The sequence below is a fragment of the Etheostoma spectabile genome, unplaced genomic scaffold (genome assembly GCF_008692095.1).
Source record: "Etheostoma spectabile isolate EspeVRDwgs_2016 unplaced genomic scaffold, UIUC_Espe_1.0 scaffold00018805, whole genome shotgun sequence".
In the NCBI taxonomy this organism is placed as follows: domain Eukaryota; kingdom Metazoa; phylum Chordata; class Actinopteri; order Perciformes; family Percidae; genus Etheostoma; species Etheostoma spectabile.
The window spans coordinates 29369-47165 of record NW_022604480.1 but is presented as its reverse complement, the minus strand read 5'-3'; the positions used below and the strand labels follow the sequence as shown (position 1 = coordinate 47165).

Genomic DNA, 17797 nt, shown 5'->3' with positions numbered 1-17797 from the left:
AAGCAGCCAAGCTGAACATGTGATAAGTTCCAGAATGGGAACATTTGTATTTTTTAGGGACACATTTGACACCTTTCTATGGCCTAATTTGATCCTACAGTGTTGATACTTTGCACTTGCTTTTGAATCATTTAAAAAAATAATGCAAAGTGATTATTTTAAAATAAAAGAGATAGCGTCTGTTACATAACATACATTATGAACAGGTAACTAAGTGGTCTTGAAGAAGATTCTATTCTGTCTTTCATTTGGACTCGGTCCAGACTAGTCCTGGTCTTGAACTTGACAAAGGTTGACTTGACTACACCACTATTCATCTTCTCATCTCAACTGCTTTGCTTCATTTCTATCCTGAAAAATACAAGTCAACAGCTCCATCTTCTGGAGAGTCAGCAGAGAGTGATAACTGGGGCAGTTGAAGTTTGCAGATAATGTAGCTGAACAAAAAAAACAATAAAAAGAGACAATATTACATTGTGAATAGGTCTGTTTATCATCATATGCCACTTTACAACACATCTCTAGGCTATGTAACATTAAATAAATGACAATTCTGATGATTTTCTAATAAAACTGATTAAAAATTGCAATCCATTACTCTTTACATGATTTGTTAAACTTGAACTTTCTCTGTTCAATGATTACATGTTTCTCTGGAAATGTGACTTCACTGATCTGATGAACTGTAGATAATCCTGTCTTTTTAAATAATCTATTATTTTGCTTCTTCCAACAAGACTTCATAGTTCTTCACATAATTATGTCATGAAGACAATATAAGTTAAACAGGGATCACATATGAATTAAACTAAATTAAAATGATTACAACAACTTTTTGTACTGACAGTTTTATGTGAAACACAACTACAGTTCACAGGTGATGTTTTTCTATACTTGGTGGGGAAGTGGGGCTGTTCTTTTTAACAGTGAAACAGAGGCAGAGCAGGCCTGGGATTTCTGTTAGCAACAAAAACATAAATCACAGAGATGATGCTTTGACGAAATATAGACATAAATACAAAGCTTTCATGGTGCCTTTGTTGTGTTGGGTTGGAATGTTTCATGTCACTAGTGATTACCAAGAAACAGTATATGGTGCTTATGACTCTTTCTTTAAATGCAGCAGCATCAGAGAGACACAAAACACAACAAGAGAAAGCTGAAGAACAGACCTTTCAATTGTTGATCATACAGAATTTACACTTAAAGACAGGAAAATCTATTTTAAATGTCTCATTTCATAACTCACTCACTGAGCAACAGGAACATATTCAGTCATTCATTTAATCCTTAGGCCGAGTCTGATCTCAGTCCCTCCACAGCCTCTCTACAGCATGCTGGTCTCACAGGAGCCCGGCTGCAGTATCTGAAGAGTGACTATGAGTTTAACTGCTTTTCTAAACCAGGGGTAAAGGAAGGCGTAGATCACAGGGTTTAGACAAGAGTTACAAAGGAACACAAAGAGAACATGGGATGCAGATGATGCATTGACCCAGCTGTCACCTGCAAGAGAAAAAGAGTAATATGGACAGTAACATATTAGAAACACAACTACAAGAACACCAAGAGTCCTGGCTGCTTTCAGCTCTGATTTCTTTGCCTTTGGAGTCACTGAATGCTGGAGTGTGACAGCTGTAATGTGAGCGCGCAAAGCACGGGCCTGAGACACAGCCACGGCAAATACTCTCAGATACAGACCTACGATGAGAGTAACTGGAACAATAAAGGACAAAACAAGATCTATTAGTCCTGTGAAATAGTCAATGACAAACAAACATTCTCCGTAGCAGGAATTATACCTCCCTGGTTGAGTCAGGTCATCCTTCACAAAGAGAAAGCTGTAGGAAGCAGAACAAAGCCAACACAGACAAACACTGAGTTTAACTCTGTTCACAGTGATTCTGGTGTTGTAATGCAGAGGGTCACAAATAGCCACATAACGGTCAACTGATATGAGCACTATGTCACCTAGTGAGGATACAGTAATGATGATTGTAAGAGAATTATAAAGAAAACACACAAAATCACCGAATAACCAGCAGGATGTTTGTCGGAGTACTTCTACAGGCATCAGCACGAGGCCCGCTAGAAAGTCTGAGACAGCCAGAGAGCGGAGGAGGATGTTGGTGGGGGTGTGGAGCTGCCTGCAGGGAAAGTAAAAAGTAATTAATAAACCAACAACACTGACAGAACAACACTGACAGAACCACCCTAACCAATTTTTCAAAATAAAAAAATAAAATCCATATTAGTTTAAATACTTTTCAATCCCCTACACCAGTAAGAGTAGACAGTTAAAATGACTTGGTTGCGGTCATGGTGGACAGAAAGCAATAATTAATATTGGTAACAGAGTGGACAAGAACATCAGTCTCTGGCATCAGAGTCAGACATTTGGAGCAACATTATTCAGAACTAACTCAAAGACAATTCTTCTAAATATACAGCAGCTGTTCACATTTTAATGTTACACATCCAGTAGAGAGAAGCAAAGAAGTTAATATCTGCCTGAAGTGGGAGATTGAGATGATGATGAGCAAGTTGAGAGTCACAGTGGTCAGAGAGAGGGAGTACCACACAATGTAAATGAGCAGTGTTTGGGGCCAAGGAGACGAGGGCTTCCTGCAGGAGGGTTTGGGAACTGTGGAAAGCAGAGCTTGGCTCCGTCCTCAACCTCCATCTGCAGAGGTCTGCAGACAGCTGCATCTCTGGCAGCTTTCTGAATAAACCTGAGTCATGCAACTGATTTATCCCTCTCTCATTCTCTTCATCCCCTCCTCTTTCTCAGTCCCGGTTTGACTCTGATGCCCCTCCTCCCTGACTCTGCACATCCCACATCATCTTCATCACTCTCTCTGTAACCCTGCCTTTTTCACTGTCTCTCTTTCCATTCTCTCTTCTGTCATTTTCTACCCTTGTTTCCTTTCCTTTGTCCTATTATTGATAACTTAACCACAGTTGCATTCTGGGATAGAAGAAAAAATAACCCTGGGTTGTTTGCATTTCTTTACCCAATCACAATTAACTCAAGAGACGCTAAGAACTGGATGCAGAGACGGTGGCTCTGCTAAATAGTCTCTGGAAAAAACTTGGTTTGGTGAAACATTTGCACCTTGGGAATGAAAAAATGCCACATACAATCATCAATAATCAATCAAGTTAAATCCCATAATACAGTAACGTGAGCTTCTTAAATAAGCTGGACACATGGTTAAACATCATTTGATCTTACCAAAGTACAGCCATGTTTACTTTTTCCATAGCAATCACACTGATAGGTCCAGAAAACTCTGCTGGATGACTTGAATCAGCCAGTTAAAGACCAACAATGTTTCCTCTTTAGCATTTAGCTGAGTGAAGCAGCAGTGAAACCCTTCACAGCAGTGGCTAAACTGTGTCGTTCTCCCCAGCTGACCAATTATGGTGACTTCTGTCTTCAAAATACCAAGATAGTGTTGGCCAAAAGGCAAACTGCTAGCTTCAAAACAGAAGTCAAACCTATGGGTGAATTCACTGACGCTCCGTCCACTATATCAGCCAATCAGCGTCTGGTGCAGAGCTACTGGCAGCTAAGGGCATGGTATAGGTGTGTGTGCTAGGCCAGGTATCTTGCTTTTCCCAGGTGCTCAATCTTGTTATCAATATGTGGCGTTGGATAGCAATCAAACTTTGACAAAGAGTTCAAGTATCGGAAATTAATACAAAACCGTATTGTGGCATCCTTTTTTGGCACCAACACCACTGGATCACTTTTGGAGCGCTCAATGATCCCCAGAGATAGCATGAGGTCCACTTCTTTTTTAAAGGACACCAGGAGGCGCTCTGTGATCCTGTTACTCATTCGTTTAACTGGAGCCTCCTCCTTTAACACAATATCATGCTCCATCATATTTGTGCATCCTGAGTACTCTTGAAATATTTGACAAATGCAGAGCCTTGCGCTCCTCGGGTTAGCGTCTGTTAGAGGTCCCGAGGTCAAGACTTAAACAGTGGGGCGATCGTTCTTTTGCCGTCGCTGCTCCCAGACTGTGGAACAAACTACCCCCTGACATCCGCACCACTACTGATCTCAGCCTTTTTAAAACGAAGCTTAAGACCCACTTTTTTAAATTAGCATTTAATTCCCACTAGGGCAATACGGTCTCTTAGGTGTCCTCATTCTGCCTGCTCCTTTTTATACTTTTCTCGAAGGCTTTTAATGTCCTGCAGCGCTGCACCACTACAGCACTTTTAATTGTATCTGTATGTTCTGTATGTGTTATGTATTGTTTTATGGCTTTGTTGTAAAGCACTTTGGGGTACCTTCCGGCTATTGGAAAGGGCTATACAAATAAACTTGATTGATTGATTGATTGAAATGCATAAAGCTTTCACCTGGTTTTATCCATCAGCTGGCAGATGGTCCAGGTCAGGTTCCGCTGGGGCTGCTGAGGGCAGATGCTGGTCATCTACCACCTCTTCCTCCTCCACAGCTCTGATCAGCAATACCTCTGCCTTCCTCTCGGGTCTTTCAGCCAACTCCTTTAGGAGGTTCACATGCAGCACCCTGCTGGAACGTGGTCAGCTTGCAGTAGCAACTTGGTAGGTGGTGGGTCCAAGTTGCTTCTCCACCTCGAAGGGTCTCTGCCATTTTGCTGTCACTGGTAGGCAGCATGACTAGGAACTTCTGAGCTGGAACAAAGGTCCTTTGCCGTGCCAACTTATAATCCCATTCTTTCTGGTACTGCTGGGCCTCCGCCATGTGCTGCTGGGCAGGTTCTGCCATCTTCTGTAGCCTGTCTCTTATCTAAACAACTTAGGAGATGATGTTAACACCCCCCTCCTTCTGCTGGTCCCCTTCCCAGGCCTCCCTAAGCAAGGTCAGTGGTCCCCTTACCTCATGAACATACAACAGTTAAAATGCAGAAAACCCAGTAGAAGCCTGGGGTACTTCCCAGTATGCAAAAAGGAGGTAGGGTAGCCATTGATCCCAATCAGAACCAGTGTCATTGATTAACTTATGGAGAATTTGCTTGAGCGTCTGATTGAACCTTTCTGTCAGTCCGTCTGTCTGTGGGTGGTAGGGGGTTGTTTGCACACTCTTGATGCTAAGCACTCGGTAAACCTGTTTCAGAAGCGTGGACATAAAGTCCTTTGCCTTGGTCAGTTAAAATCTCACGAGCAAAATCAACTCTAGAGATGAACTGGACCAAGGAGAATGCTACAATCTTTGCTTTGACAGATTTCAGTGGAAAAACCTCTGGGTATCTAGTAGAGTAATCTGTGATCACTAACATGTAGCAGTTTTATTTTTTACTTTTTTCAACTGGACCAACAATATCCATACTAAGACGCTCAAAGGGAGTGCTAACAATGGGGAAGGTTTGAAGTGGAGCTCTACACGGTTCTGTACTTGAAGTCTTCTGGTAATGAGGGCAAGTCCTACAAAATTGAGCAACATCTGCCTGCAAACCAGGCCAGTAAAAGTACCATCTAACACTAGCCAGGTTCTTGTGCTTCCCTAGGTGGCCAGCCTAGGGAACAGAGTGACCCAAGAGAAGTATAGTGTCTCGGGCCACCTTGGGAACCACTAGCTGCTTAGCTGGTCCATGTTGATGATAGAGAATACTATTCTGTAGGAAATACTCCTCCCCGGCACTGTACTCAAACTCACTCCCCACCTCTCTCTCTTTAGTACTGCCTAATAAAGTCACTAGGCTGGAGTCATCGTGTTGCACCTGAACAATGTCTGAAGGTATCTTAAAACCTAGTGGCAAGTCTGGAGTTACTGCAACTGGGGATTTTATGACAGTGGGCTGGAAACTCTCCTGCCTCTTTTGCCTGTGTGACTTCCACGGCTTCTCTGGTTGAGTCTCCAGATCTGGGTTCTGGTTATGGCAAAATTGCAACTTTGAGGTTGGTTCAACAAATCAAATAAGACTGGCAGCTCACTACCTAGCACTACTGGGAAAGGAAGGTTGTCAGCAACTCCAATGTTCAATAGGTAGGGTTGTCCTTCAATGTAAACATCAGCAATGGGGTAGGGTTTCTTATCACCATGTATACAGCAGATGGGAATGGTTTTAAGGGTGCACATAACAATGTTTGGAACAAACTGCCTGTGCACCAGGGTCTGATCACTGCCAGAGTCAAGTAGGGCCTTCAGAGCTTTACCATTAACTTTGACAGTTGTCATCATCATGGATTGATTGCTATAACATTCATGGTAATTTTTCCATGGCACAACAAACATCTGAGTGAGCTTAGCAGGGTTCCTTGGGCACATTGGCTTTGTGTGACCCTCTTAGCCGCACAGGTAGCAAATAGGTACTTTACTAGACCTTTGTGTATTTGTTGGCTGGTTCTCCCTCAGGGGAGCCTTCCCCACACCTTGTGTTGCCCTCTGATGGTATTGAGAGGTCGTGGGCCTGCGGGTGTCTTTTGTAGCCTTCCAGGTGGAGTAGCTCCACGGGTGTCCTTTCCTCCTTGCAGCCACAAACACATCAACCAGTGACGCAGCCTCTGCAGCCATTCATGTTCCCTGATCCATACCTGCAGCTCAGGAGATAGCATCCGCAAGTTCTGCTCCAACATTATAATTTCACCATCAGCTTTAACAGTTTTACCTTTCATTTGGATCCACTTCCCATAAAGCTCCTTCAGTCTTACATACAGCTCCTTGGGACTTTCACCAGGATCAATATCTGCTGAACGGAATCTCTGGCTGTAGGTCTCTGGGTTAATTTCCTATTTCTTTAGAAGAGCATCTTTAACATAGTCATAATCTTGATAATCATCAAAGTCCAAATTCACTTAGGCACCACTCGCCTTACCAGTAACCAATGGAATAAGGCGCAAAACTAGTCAAACCTAGGCCACCGACATGCTATTGCAATCCTCTCAAAGTTATAAGGAAGTGTTCAGTATCATCATGCTCTGTTCATTTCTCCAATCTGGGTTTTAAAGGGAACTGAAAATTACCTAAAGGGGGCCGGGGATGGAACACACTCTTGTGCCAGTTCTGTTTGGACTTGGGGCACAGGTTCATCTGAGTCCAGAGCTGTTGATCTGTTCTCTGGAATTGGGGAAGTGCGAGCTTGCACCTCAAGCTGCATCAGTTAGACCTGATGTTGTAGTGCCCTAAACCACTGCTACTGTCGTGCAGACTCCTCCCTCAGTTGAGCGTCACGGGCCTCTTGCTGGCCCATGTGGGCACAAAGACTGCTAGCCAGGTCCAGCATCGTTGGATCTCTGCTTTATTCAGCCTCAGTGCCTGTGACTCCTCCTGAAGCTCCAGTTTTAGTGCCATCTGCTTGCTCCTCTTCTACAGTCTGTTGTTCCTGAGACTCCCCACGATTTCTTCTTCCACTTCATCCTCCACGCTGCATTACTCAAAAAATAAATAGAGGTTGGGAAAAATTACAAAACAAAAATTACGGGGGGTAGACAAACACATTAAATAGCCAAACCACAATAACTCCAACTTATGTTAAACCAATGCTACCTAATATGAGCTAAGGACAAATCAAATAATCATAACTAACTATAAGTGAACCTAGCAGAGAAAAGAACACAACTCAAAAATTGGAAAAAACCATGAGAAAACATGTTACAGTCCAATTATCCATTCCCCATTTAAACAGCTTAGAATCAATCCTTTTGTCTGTCAGCCAACAAACCCCAGCAGCAACTCCCCAGGAACTGGCAACTCAAAAAGAAAAGGTTTCACAGGTCATTTCACAGAATGTCACTTAAAGATAAAGAACCTGAAATTAAATTTGTAGAACGAAAGTCTGTGTCCAGTTATTTATTTTGTATGCGTGTAATGTGCTCAAAACAAAAGAGTTACCACCATGAGTTGTTGTTGCCATGTGTGGCTGCTAGTGCGGCCATCACACGGTCCGTCCACCGGCGTGTGGCCTTTCATTTCCCAATGTTGCGTCCCCCAGAGACCAAGCATGGTGTCCCGTCATGTGGCGATCCGTCCGACGGTGTGAGGCATTTCTTGTCGTTGTGTCCCCTAGAGAGCGGCAGTAGTTGTTCATTACGTGGTGACCACCACTAAATACAGTAACTTTCTGCCTTCTCTGCTGCTTGTATTATTTTGCCATGCAGTAATTAAAAAGCAAACTTGTCCCCAGTGAAAGGGAAAATTCCAGCACCCTGAAGATCCAAGATCACCGTTTTGAGTGCCCAAGTTGAATTAGATTGAACTCTGGTGGAAGCGAATGTCAAATTGCACCTGGAATATAGTAAGCTTCCTTTTGTGTGAGGTCAATTCCATTTGTATTCATGTGGGTAATCTGATGCAAAGCTTACTCATGACACAATCATTACTAACTTAAATATGGTGACGGCCTAGTGCCGACCAGCCAGGTGAAAGTTGCCGGTATTTTTCACCAGGCGCGTCTGCGCAGCATTAGGAAACCGCCGTGAGCCACACAAACAAATCACGGCCATTCAAGTCAATGTTTGATGTTCCACCAGCTGCGTCACAGGGCGTCCCCATGAATCGGCTCTCCGCTCCAGTGAAGATTCGCCCCAGGTCTTTTTTCATGCGAGCCACAGGCCGGTTGCACAGAGAGAAACAGTGAGAGTATCTAGTCAGTTTACCTAAACTGACGAGACTTAAAATATCATTTAAGTCTCGTCCACAACGCCACGGACAACGAGAACTTCATCATGGAGAGAGGTTCATCTCAGCCTTTATTCACCAGGAAAGCAAGGGGAGAGAGGGGGGGAAGACATGCAGGACACTTGCTACATGTCGAGTTAAACCCCAGACTTCTGTATTGAGGAATAAACCTCTTTTCATGGTTATTAATTTTCAAACACAGGATCCCCAGTTTCTCTGGAAAAGTCCTGTGTTTGATCCAGTTGTTAGTTTGACCCATCCAACACCACAACCTGCCATCTTTTTCAGAATTGGGCGCTCTTATACTTCATGAACTTACTTCCTGAACCTTCGGCAGCTCTACAACCCTAACTCTCTTTACCTGCTAAATCCTCTACTATATTCACCAGCTAGTCTCTAACTTCATCTATTTGCTGCTGAGTTTTTAGAGAGTACTAAAAAAGGGCGCTGATGATACTGTGAGAGTGAACAAAACATGATAGTTCTGTGCCTTAAAAACCAAAAACAGCTGTGAGTCAAATAAACTCTCTAGATATTAGAGAAGCTGCAGAGTCGGAAGATAATTCTCTGTGGATTTGGAACTGACAGTGACCCCTCTCACATTACACATTTTTTGATAAAAAACTTTTTTAAAGATCTAGACAATTTTGATCAATTAAATGATTGTGCTCATGTCAGTCACAATATCAACTTAACAAACAGTCCTGTTTAGTAATGATTACATCACATGTTGATGGGTTCATGCTGACTCTTGTTTGTCTTCACACCTCTGATTGCAGCCACCTCATTGGTCGAGATGGCATCACCTGACTAACCCATACAGGTGTGAAAGAACTTCCTGTCCAGAGGGGTTCAGCACATCCCTTTAGGAGCCACTAATGGGCTGTAAGTCATTGTTAACAGAGAGGCAGATCTCCCGGGACCTGCCTGTTTGTGTCTGACGATGCCCATACACAACAAAGTAAATGATCATTTAGCCCACCAATCCCTGATCTATAGGGAGATGAGTTTGGATCTTCAGTTTTAGCTCTGCTCATTAATACACCATGCTGTAGCATTCACATGAACTTTGGCTCTTTACACTTGCTGAAGACTACATTGTGTAATGCAGTTTTTCTTTGTAGTACCATATGGTTGTCAGCAGGGCCTGAAGTTAACCTTTTTGGCCACCAGCCACACAGGCGTTTTATCAGCCAATGTTCTTCCTCAAAGGATTTATGAGTATGCTGTCATAAACCAGCCACGAACCTCGCCAGTGTCCCCAACTGTCCCGTTTGGTGTGGAAAACGTCTTCTTTTACTTTTTTTTGACTGAGCCTCATCTTTCTGTTGGTTGATTGTTTTATCCGGACTCTTCACCCCAATGATGTGCCCCCACCTTTTTTATTATTATTTTCACAAAGCACTGTAAGATCACATTAGGCCATATTATTAACTTCATAAACAAGCAACACAGGTGTCACTAAAATAACTGATATGTTCCCATTCTTGAACTTATTACTTGTCCTGAAGAATACTTACTACAAAGGACTCAGCAGCATGTCTGTCTGTGGCCTAAATGAAAGTGAATGATGGCTCCTCACATGACGCAGCCAGGCGTGTACCAGGCGACTAATGGCAATGCCCGGCCAATGAGAATTGAGTGACTCTGTTGTTTGTTGACACTTAGTGTTGTTCTTTTCACATTTGAACCAAGTCTGTCGTTTCCTAGAATTGGGAACATTTCACAAGCAGAAGTAAAAATGGATTCAATCAAATTTCATCAAATTTTGGACGCTAACTTGATGCCATCTGTGAAAAAGCTAAAGTTAAAGAGAGGATGGCTTCTACAAATGGATAATGATCCTAAACCCACCTCAAAATCCACAGTGGATTACATCAAGAGCCGTAAACTGAAGGTTTTGCCATGGCCTTTTTACAATCTCTTGACCTCAACATAAATGATGGGCGAATGGGCGAAGATACATCAAACAAGAATTAAAGACTCTTGGCTGGCTACAAGAAGCGTGTCCAAACTGTGATACGGGGCAGTACAAGGTAATAACTCTGCAGGGGGCCGGAACTTTTGCCGACGCCATTTTTTTGTTTTCAGTTATTTGGAAAGTGTAAATAATGGAAATAAAATCTAACTTTTTGTGAAAAATTATACGAATGTCTAGTCTTTTTTCCATCTTTTCTTGGCTTATTTATGCACATTAATACAAATTTTTACCTCGGGTGCCCAAACTTTCGAGCCCCCCTGTAGTTTGAACCTGGCGTTCCATCTCCGTGTCTCGACGGCTGCCTCAGTAGTTTTTATTCTGTTCCATCAGCCCCTCACTTCCCCCGGGCCTGTGCACATCTATGGAACTTTCTAGACATGACACCAGATACACCCAGATACCCTGGATTCATGTTAAGGCTTTCATTTTTGAAAGAACTTTCAAAAAAACTTTTTTGTTCCCAGTCCATAATTCAGAAATCTCTGCACGTAAGCTGGCAAGACTGAAAACCAACATTGAATGCCCATGACATCCCTCAGACGGCACTGCATTAAAAACCAGCATCATTACGTAAAGGACATTATTACCACGTGGCTCAGGAACACTTTGGAAATCCATTGTCAGTTAACACAGTTCATTGCTACATCTAAAAGTGAAAAGTAAAACTCTACCATGCAAAGTGGAAAAGTGCGCTGTGGTCTGACGAGTCCACATTTTCAATTGTTTTTGGAAATCATGGACATCACGTCCTCCGGGCCAAAGACATAAAGGACCATCCATATTGTTATCAGCGCAAAGTTCAAAAGCCAGCATCTGTGATTGTACTGGGTGAGTTATTGCCCATGGCATGGGTAACTTGCACATCTGTGAAGGCACCATTAATGCTGAAAGGTGCATGAAGTTTTGGAGTAACTTTGGAGCAAATGTGCTGCCATCCAAGCAATGTCTTTTTCATGGACGTCGCTGCTTAGTTCAGCAAAACAATGCCAAGCCACATTCTGCACATGTTACAACATGACCTTACTTTCTGCTTGTCTCCCATCAAAATAGCTTTGGCCGCTATTCCGTACATTCTGGTACGCTCCGGCTGCACTACAACCCTAACCCTATTTACCTGCTAAATCATCCATGTTCACCAGCTTGTCTCTAACTGTGTCTTTGTGCTGAGCAGCACCACACTTTGGTACAGCGAGTATTTAAAGAGTTCTAAAGAAAGGTAGAGATTGAAAATAGTAAGGTGTTGGGCCTTAAAAACACAAAAATCAGTGAGTTAAAAACCCTTTGTGAAGCTGAGAGGATCTGCAGAGTCGGGAGATAATTCTCTGTGGATTTGGGACTGACAGCAACCTTTCTGACATCACACATGGTAATTGGATCCCTTTCATTATTAAAGATCTAAAACATTCCGATTGATTAAATTATTGTACTTATGGCAGACACAATATCAACTAAAAACATCACTGTTCAGTAATGATTGCATCAGATGTTGATTTTTTTCATGCTGTCTTCACACCTTTGATTGCAGTGACACCTCATTGGTCGAGATGTCATCATCTGACTAACCCGTACAGGTGTGAACAAACTTCCTGTCCAGAGGGGATCAGTACACCGCCTTTAGGAGCCACTAATGGGCTGCAAAACATCGTTCATAGAGAGGCAGAAATCTCACGGGACCTTGTGTGTGACGGGGTTCACTAAACAGGCAAATTAAGTAAATGGTCATTTTATTTCATATTTATTTTAAAATAATAAGAAAAAACACACTTGTCATGTCAAATAAACACTTGTATGATGATATATCGAGAGGTCCAGAGCTAGTAGCAAAACTCTAATATTTTTACAGACTACTTCATCTACTTCTGCACTCCACCAATCCCCCCCCCCCCCATTTTCCCCGGGAGACTGCTGTTTTTCATTGCCCTCTGCTGGTTTCCTCCTGTGGTGAAACCTCTCCTGTATTTCTCCCAATTTATGATACATTTTCACAATTCTTTCCTTTTCATATCAACCTATTTTTGGCACAACACAGCTCTGAGACTCTAAAGGTATACAGTTTCCATCCAGCCCGAGTTCTTTCCTTGCAACTGTCACGCTGCCTGCTCTAGAATTATTGAGTCCTTGTAAATTAGAGTAGTCTAGACCTACTCTGTCAAGATAACTTGTTATGACTTTATACTATATGTAAATTAAATTTAATTAACTAGGAACACTAGGGACAGCTACCAGAAGACTTATAACTTTAATGACAGGTTGCTCACGTCAGATCTACGTCTTCAAGCTTAGTTGGAGGCTGTGCAGTGACGCTCGGCACTCACCGAAAAAAGGCTTCTGATACACTTAATACATTTCCATTCAATTTTATTTATAGTATAAATTCATAACAAGAGTTATCTCGAGACACTTTACAGACAGAGTAGGTCTAGACCACACTCCAGAATTGACAAGGACCCAACAGTTCTAGTAGTTTCCACCAGAGCAAGCAACAGAGCGACATGTCATGGGCCCGCTGCTGTCTATGTCTGTCTTCCTTTTTTCCCTTTGTGTCTGTCTGTATTACTGTCATCCACTAGAGCAGGGGTTCCCAAAACTTTCAGCCCATGACCCCCAAAGTAACGGTGCAAGTGACTCGCGACCCCCCCACTATAAACGTATATAAACATTGCGCGCAACCGTGCACGCACTATAGGCGTATCCAAACACGAGCATATTGACAACACAAAATAACACACAAAATAACACAACAGTTTTGTCTTGTGTTAAAATCATGGTTAACATATGCTATTTCTAATTGTTTTTAAATTTTTCTTTTATTTCTGGAAATCAACTTGCGACCCCCCCTCTATGGCTCGCGACCCCCTTGTGGGTCCCGACCCCCACTTTGGGAATCACTGCACTAGAGGACTCCATTGAGGAACCTGGTCCAGAGGCGTGTCCAGACTCTGCCATCCGCTTTGCACACAGCTGCAACTCATCCTCGTCAATCCAGCTCCCACATATATACCCGGGCCGACCACCTCTTCGGCGCCAGTTTGTACTACCCCCTACGTGGTAACTAGGCCAGTCATTAGTACACGTTAATCTCTAAACCTTGCTTCTGACTAGTTTGTTTGTTCCTATCTCAGTGTCCGTCGTCTGTGTTTGCCGTTTCCTCAGACCCGCTCCGTGTGACCATCATCCACCACCACCACCACCACCTGCTTCTCGTCTGTGTTTTTATGTTGGATTAAAACCTCTTCTTTACCTTTTGTCTTGTGCTTGTGTTGTTTCTGTGTTCGGGTCCAACCTACCCATAACACGACAGTGGTGAGGAAAAACTTCCTTTTAGGCAGAAACCTGGGACAGACCCAGGCTAGTAGTTTGTAGCAGTTCTTTATAGTAGTTCATGGCGTAGCAGGGCACTGTTCGGCATTACAAGGCCCAGCAGGACGTGGCAGGGCACAGCAGAAGCTTAGACATCATACCCGTCGTTCATAAGCATTCTTCTTCCAACTGGTCTGTCCTTACCCTCATTCCTCCCTCCCCCATCCCTCCCCCCTCCCTTCCCCAACACCCAAATGTTTTTGCTCACGTGTTGACAACTTCTCTCTGGCCTCGGCGGCTCCAGTCACTCGGCCCGCTTCGTCAACCTCCATCGCTACCCCCAGCGGCAACAACCACCGGGCCATCAGCACTTCTGGGTCTTCCGCAAGCATTGGCCACGGCCAGTGGCATCACGCCTGACGTCACGATGCCTGGACAGCCACAGCACGCATCACCAGCTCCAACTGGCGGGGGTCAGGTCGTGTTTCCCCATGTGCCTGCTCCCTCTGTCTGTCATGTCTCAGGCGATCTCTGTCTTTTCACCCCCATGTTCGCAGGCTTCACAAAACCCTGTGTGCATACATCCCTTTATCCCTTCTTCTACCCTTCCTTCGGCCTAGCCTCAGCTGCTCCAGTCACTCAGCCCGCTTCGTCAGCCTCCATCGCTACCCCCAACAGCAACGACCACCTGGCCTCCAGCACTTCCGGGTCCCCCTATGCAGATACAACCTTCATCCCTTCCTTCTACCTTTCCTTCAGCTGTTCCTGGCCAATCGGCTTCTGCTCCCTCCCTTTCCAAGATGGCCGCACTGCAATTCCAGTGCCACTTCCAGCAGCTCAAAGGGACCTACCTAATATGGTGATTGAAGGTCCTCAGCCTTCCTCTTCTTTCCAGCTGGTCTGTCCTTACTCCCTTCCCCCCCTCCACCATCATCCATGCTCATTCCATCCAACGCTTTTTCAGCTTTTGAGGTGTTCAGAATTTGCACCGACGTCATCCCCAGTTTATCAGACATCACCATCCACACCTCAAACTCTCTCATATTCACATTTAGAAGTTTCCTTCCTAACTTATGCCTTGCACCTCAGCTCCTACATCAACCCCTACGGGCCACTAATCAAATACATCGGCTCCAGGTATGCTGCCAAGGCATCTCCACAACACCCACTTTTCAGTATTCCAAAATGGCCACTTGATTCTAGTTTCAAAAACATCTGAACAGAATTCTCTGCATTTCAGCCATATCACCCAAACATTATTCCCGCCACTCTTTCCGCATTGGTGCAGCATCCACAGCCGGCATATCAGGCATCTCCAACCAAACCATTCAGTTCCCAAGTCGCTGGTCATCCCAGGCATACCGATCTTACATCCCAACATTCCCAACAATCTCAACGATCTCAGTCAAGCCCACGCACAACTCATTTCTACACACTCTGACGCTTTTGGGGGTCTGTAAACTATTCCGGCGAAAAGTGCGTCTGAGAGGGAACCCCCCTCCTCTGAGTCTCCTCCACCCATACATCCTCCCAGACCAGCCATCAGACGACATCCACATCAATTTATCTATCTGCACGTCCATATTGTTCATCTGCACATTCTTAATGTTCATTAAATCTTTAACTAACACATGGTTGTGTGAACCTGCGACTTGGTGAGCCATTTTTTCAAAGTTCTGTAAACACATGTCCATTGTAATGTTTTACTACAACATAATAGTAAAGTTCTTGCATGGGCCCCTATCAGATGACTCCTTGAGCACTGATGCCTCGCTGTGCGATCCTCTGGTCTGATGTCATTTACATCAGGGTAATGTTAAGCATCCTCAGCAGCAATCACGCTGCGGTTGGATCATCTTCCTTCTGCCCGCTTTTCTTCGTCCTGGTTGAAGGTGTCTGTGAAGACCCCAAGAACTCTTGAATCTGAACATTCAGAACATTCAACAACAAAACAACAACATCAAACAGAACATTGAGGAAGTCTTATTTTCGTATTTCAAATGTCAATATGTTTATCTTCAATATTTTTTTATATCATACTTGTTGTCCTTATTGCACCGTGGGTTGGAGTGACACATAGTATAGCTCTGGCCTTGGAAGCCTGGGCTTGGGTATACTGATGCAACATAACAAAAAAATGCGTAATCAGTGTGTGACACACCGTCCCTCCCTTTGGACCCTGTGTGTACAGGTTGCTGCTCTCAGTGTGACAGCAAAACAGGATAAAGCTTCAGCTGCTGCCTCAGTCTGCTGTAGTCAGGGGAGGGTGCTGTGTATTATTCTAAATGTTCACATACACTGATGCAAAGACTGTTTTCTGAATGTCTTTTACCTGCTGGACAGACCACAGGACACATATGAACACTATATACAGTATATTGTTTCAGCTGATCATATCAGCTGTTATAAGACACAAAAGTGGAGAACTTCACTACGCTAAAAGCTTTTCCCAAAGGTTGAATGTAATTGCAAATATATCACTTGTGGAAAAGAACCTTTTGAACATCTGTCATGTATGAGACTTGTTAACCTGGAGACATCTCTTTTTCAGTCATTCAACTCTAATATTGTTCAACAAAAAATGTGAGGTTGCTTGTGCATTTAGTTCATGTGACACTGACCTTTTTCTCCCATGTCCATGTTTTGTCTTTCTGAACTATCACAATTGTTAGAAATGTGCACTTTATGCAACTACATAAATGCAGATAGTGTTAAATCTAGTGTTGAAATAGGACTTCTTGCTGTTAAAATTCTAATCTCATTTACTGTATCTCCATCTGTTCTCACGTCTCTTCTTCCAGCTCTGCTGTTGTGCAGACATGATGAGCAACAACAGCCTGAATCCTTTGTATTTTCGGTTCACTCTGTTTGCAGACTTTGGGCCCCTCAGGTATCTGTACTTCAGTCTGTGTCTGTTGCTCTACATGACTATTGTCTCTGCTAACGTTGCCATTATTCTGACAGTCTGTCTGGAGAAGTCTCTGCATCAGCCCATGTATATTTTATCAGCTGTCTGTCTTTTAACTCTCTGTACGGCTCAGCCGGCTTCTTCCCAGGTTTCTGATGGACATTCTGTCTGACACTCATTTAATCTCACGTCCATTATGTTTCTTTCAGATATATGTTATTAACAACTATTTATCATGTGAGATGACTTTCCTCAGCATCATGGCCTATGATAGATTTGTTGCTATTTGCCAGCCTTTACACTATCACAGTAAAATGACATTTAAGATGGTAACACAGCTTGTGATTTTTTCCGTGCTCTACCCTGTATGTGTTGTGGGTTTCATGCTCTATCTTACTGTCCGATTACCGCTGTGTGGCAATAAAGTGAATAGGCTGTTCTGTTCCAACTTGCCTGTGGTTCAGCTCTCCTGTGTAGACACAACTCTGAACAACATAGCAGGTCAGTTTCTTTTAGTCACAACCATCCTAACCCCCCTGTTCTTTGTCCTGTACACCTATCTCCGTATTCTGCTGGTTTGCAGGAGAAGCTCGTCTGATTTCAGAGGAAAGGCGTTCCAGACCTGCCTGCCTCACATCATCACATTCACCACCTATTCTCTCTCTGTCTTCTGTGAGCTGTTATTGACTCGATTTGAGGCTGATAAATTTAATCCTATCATCACAGTTGTTTTATCTTTACAGTATTTGATGGTCCCCCCCATTAATAACCCTCTAGTTTACGGCCTGAGTCTGCCTCAAATCAAAGGAGGGATTGTTAGATTTTTTAAGAAGATTCCTGCTAAAAAAATCTAAAACTTAAAATGCACATATAGCAAACCATATATTGCAAAGCTACAAAATATGCTTCTAATACGGCTCTAATACGGGAAATGTATTTGTCCAGTTAACTTGTTTCATTTAATTTATTTATCTCGAACAAACAACAGTGTTGC

General features: G+C 43.4%; 2 pseudogenes; one reads left to right on the top strand and one right to left on the bottom strand.

The window, feature by feature from the left end:
- Positions 1 to 1327: 1327 nt before the first annotated feature.
- LOC116682506 (trace amine-associated receptor 13c-like) lies at positions 1328 to 2680 on the bottom strand (annotated as a pseudogene).
- Positions 2681 to 16676: 13996 nt separating this feature from the next.
- LOC116682504 (olfactory receptor 56A4-like) lies at positions 16677 to 17657 on the top strand (annotated as a pseudogene).
- The last annotated feature ends 140 nt before the right edge of the window (positions 17658 to 17797 follow it).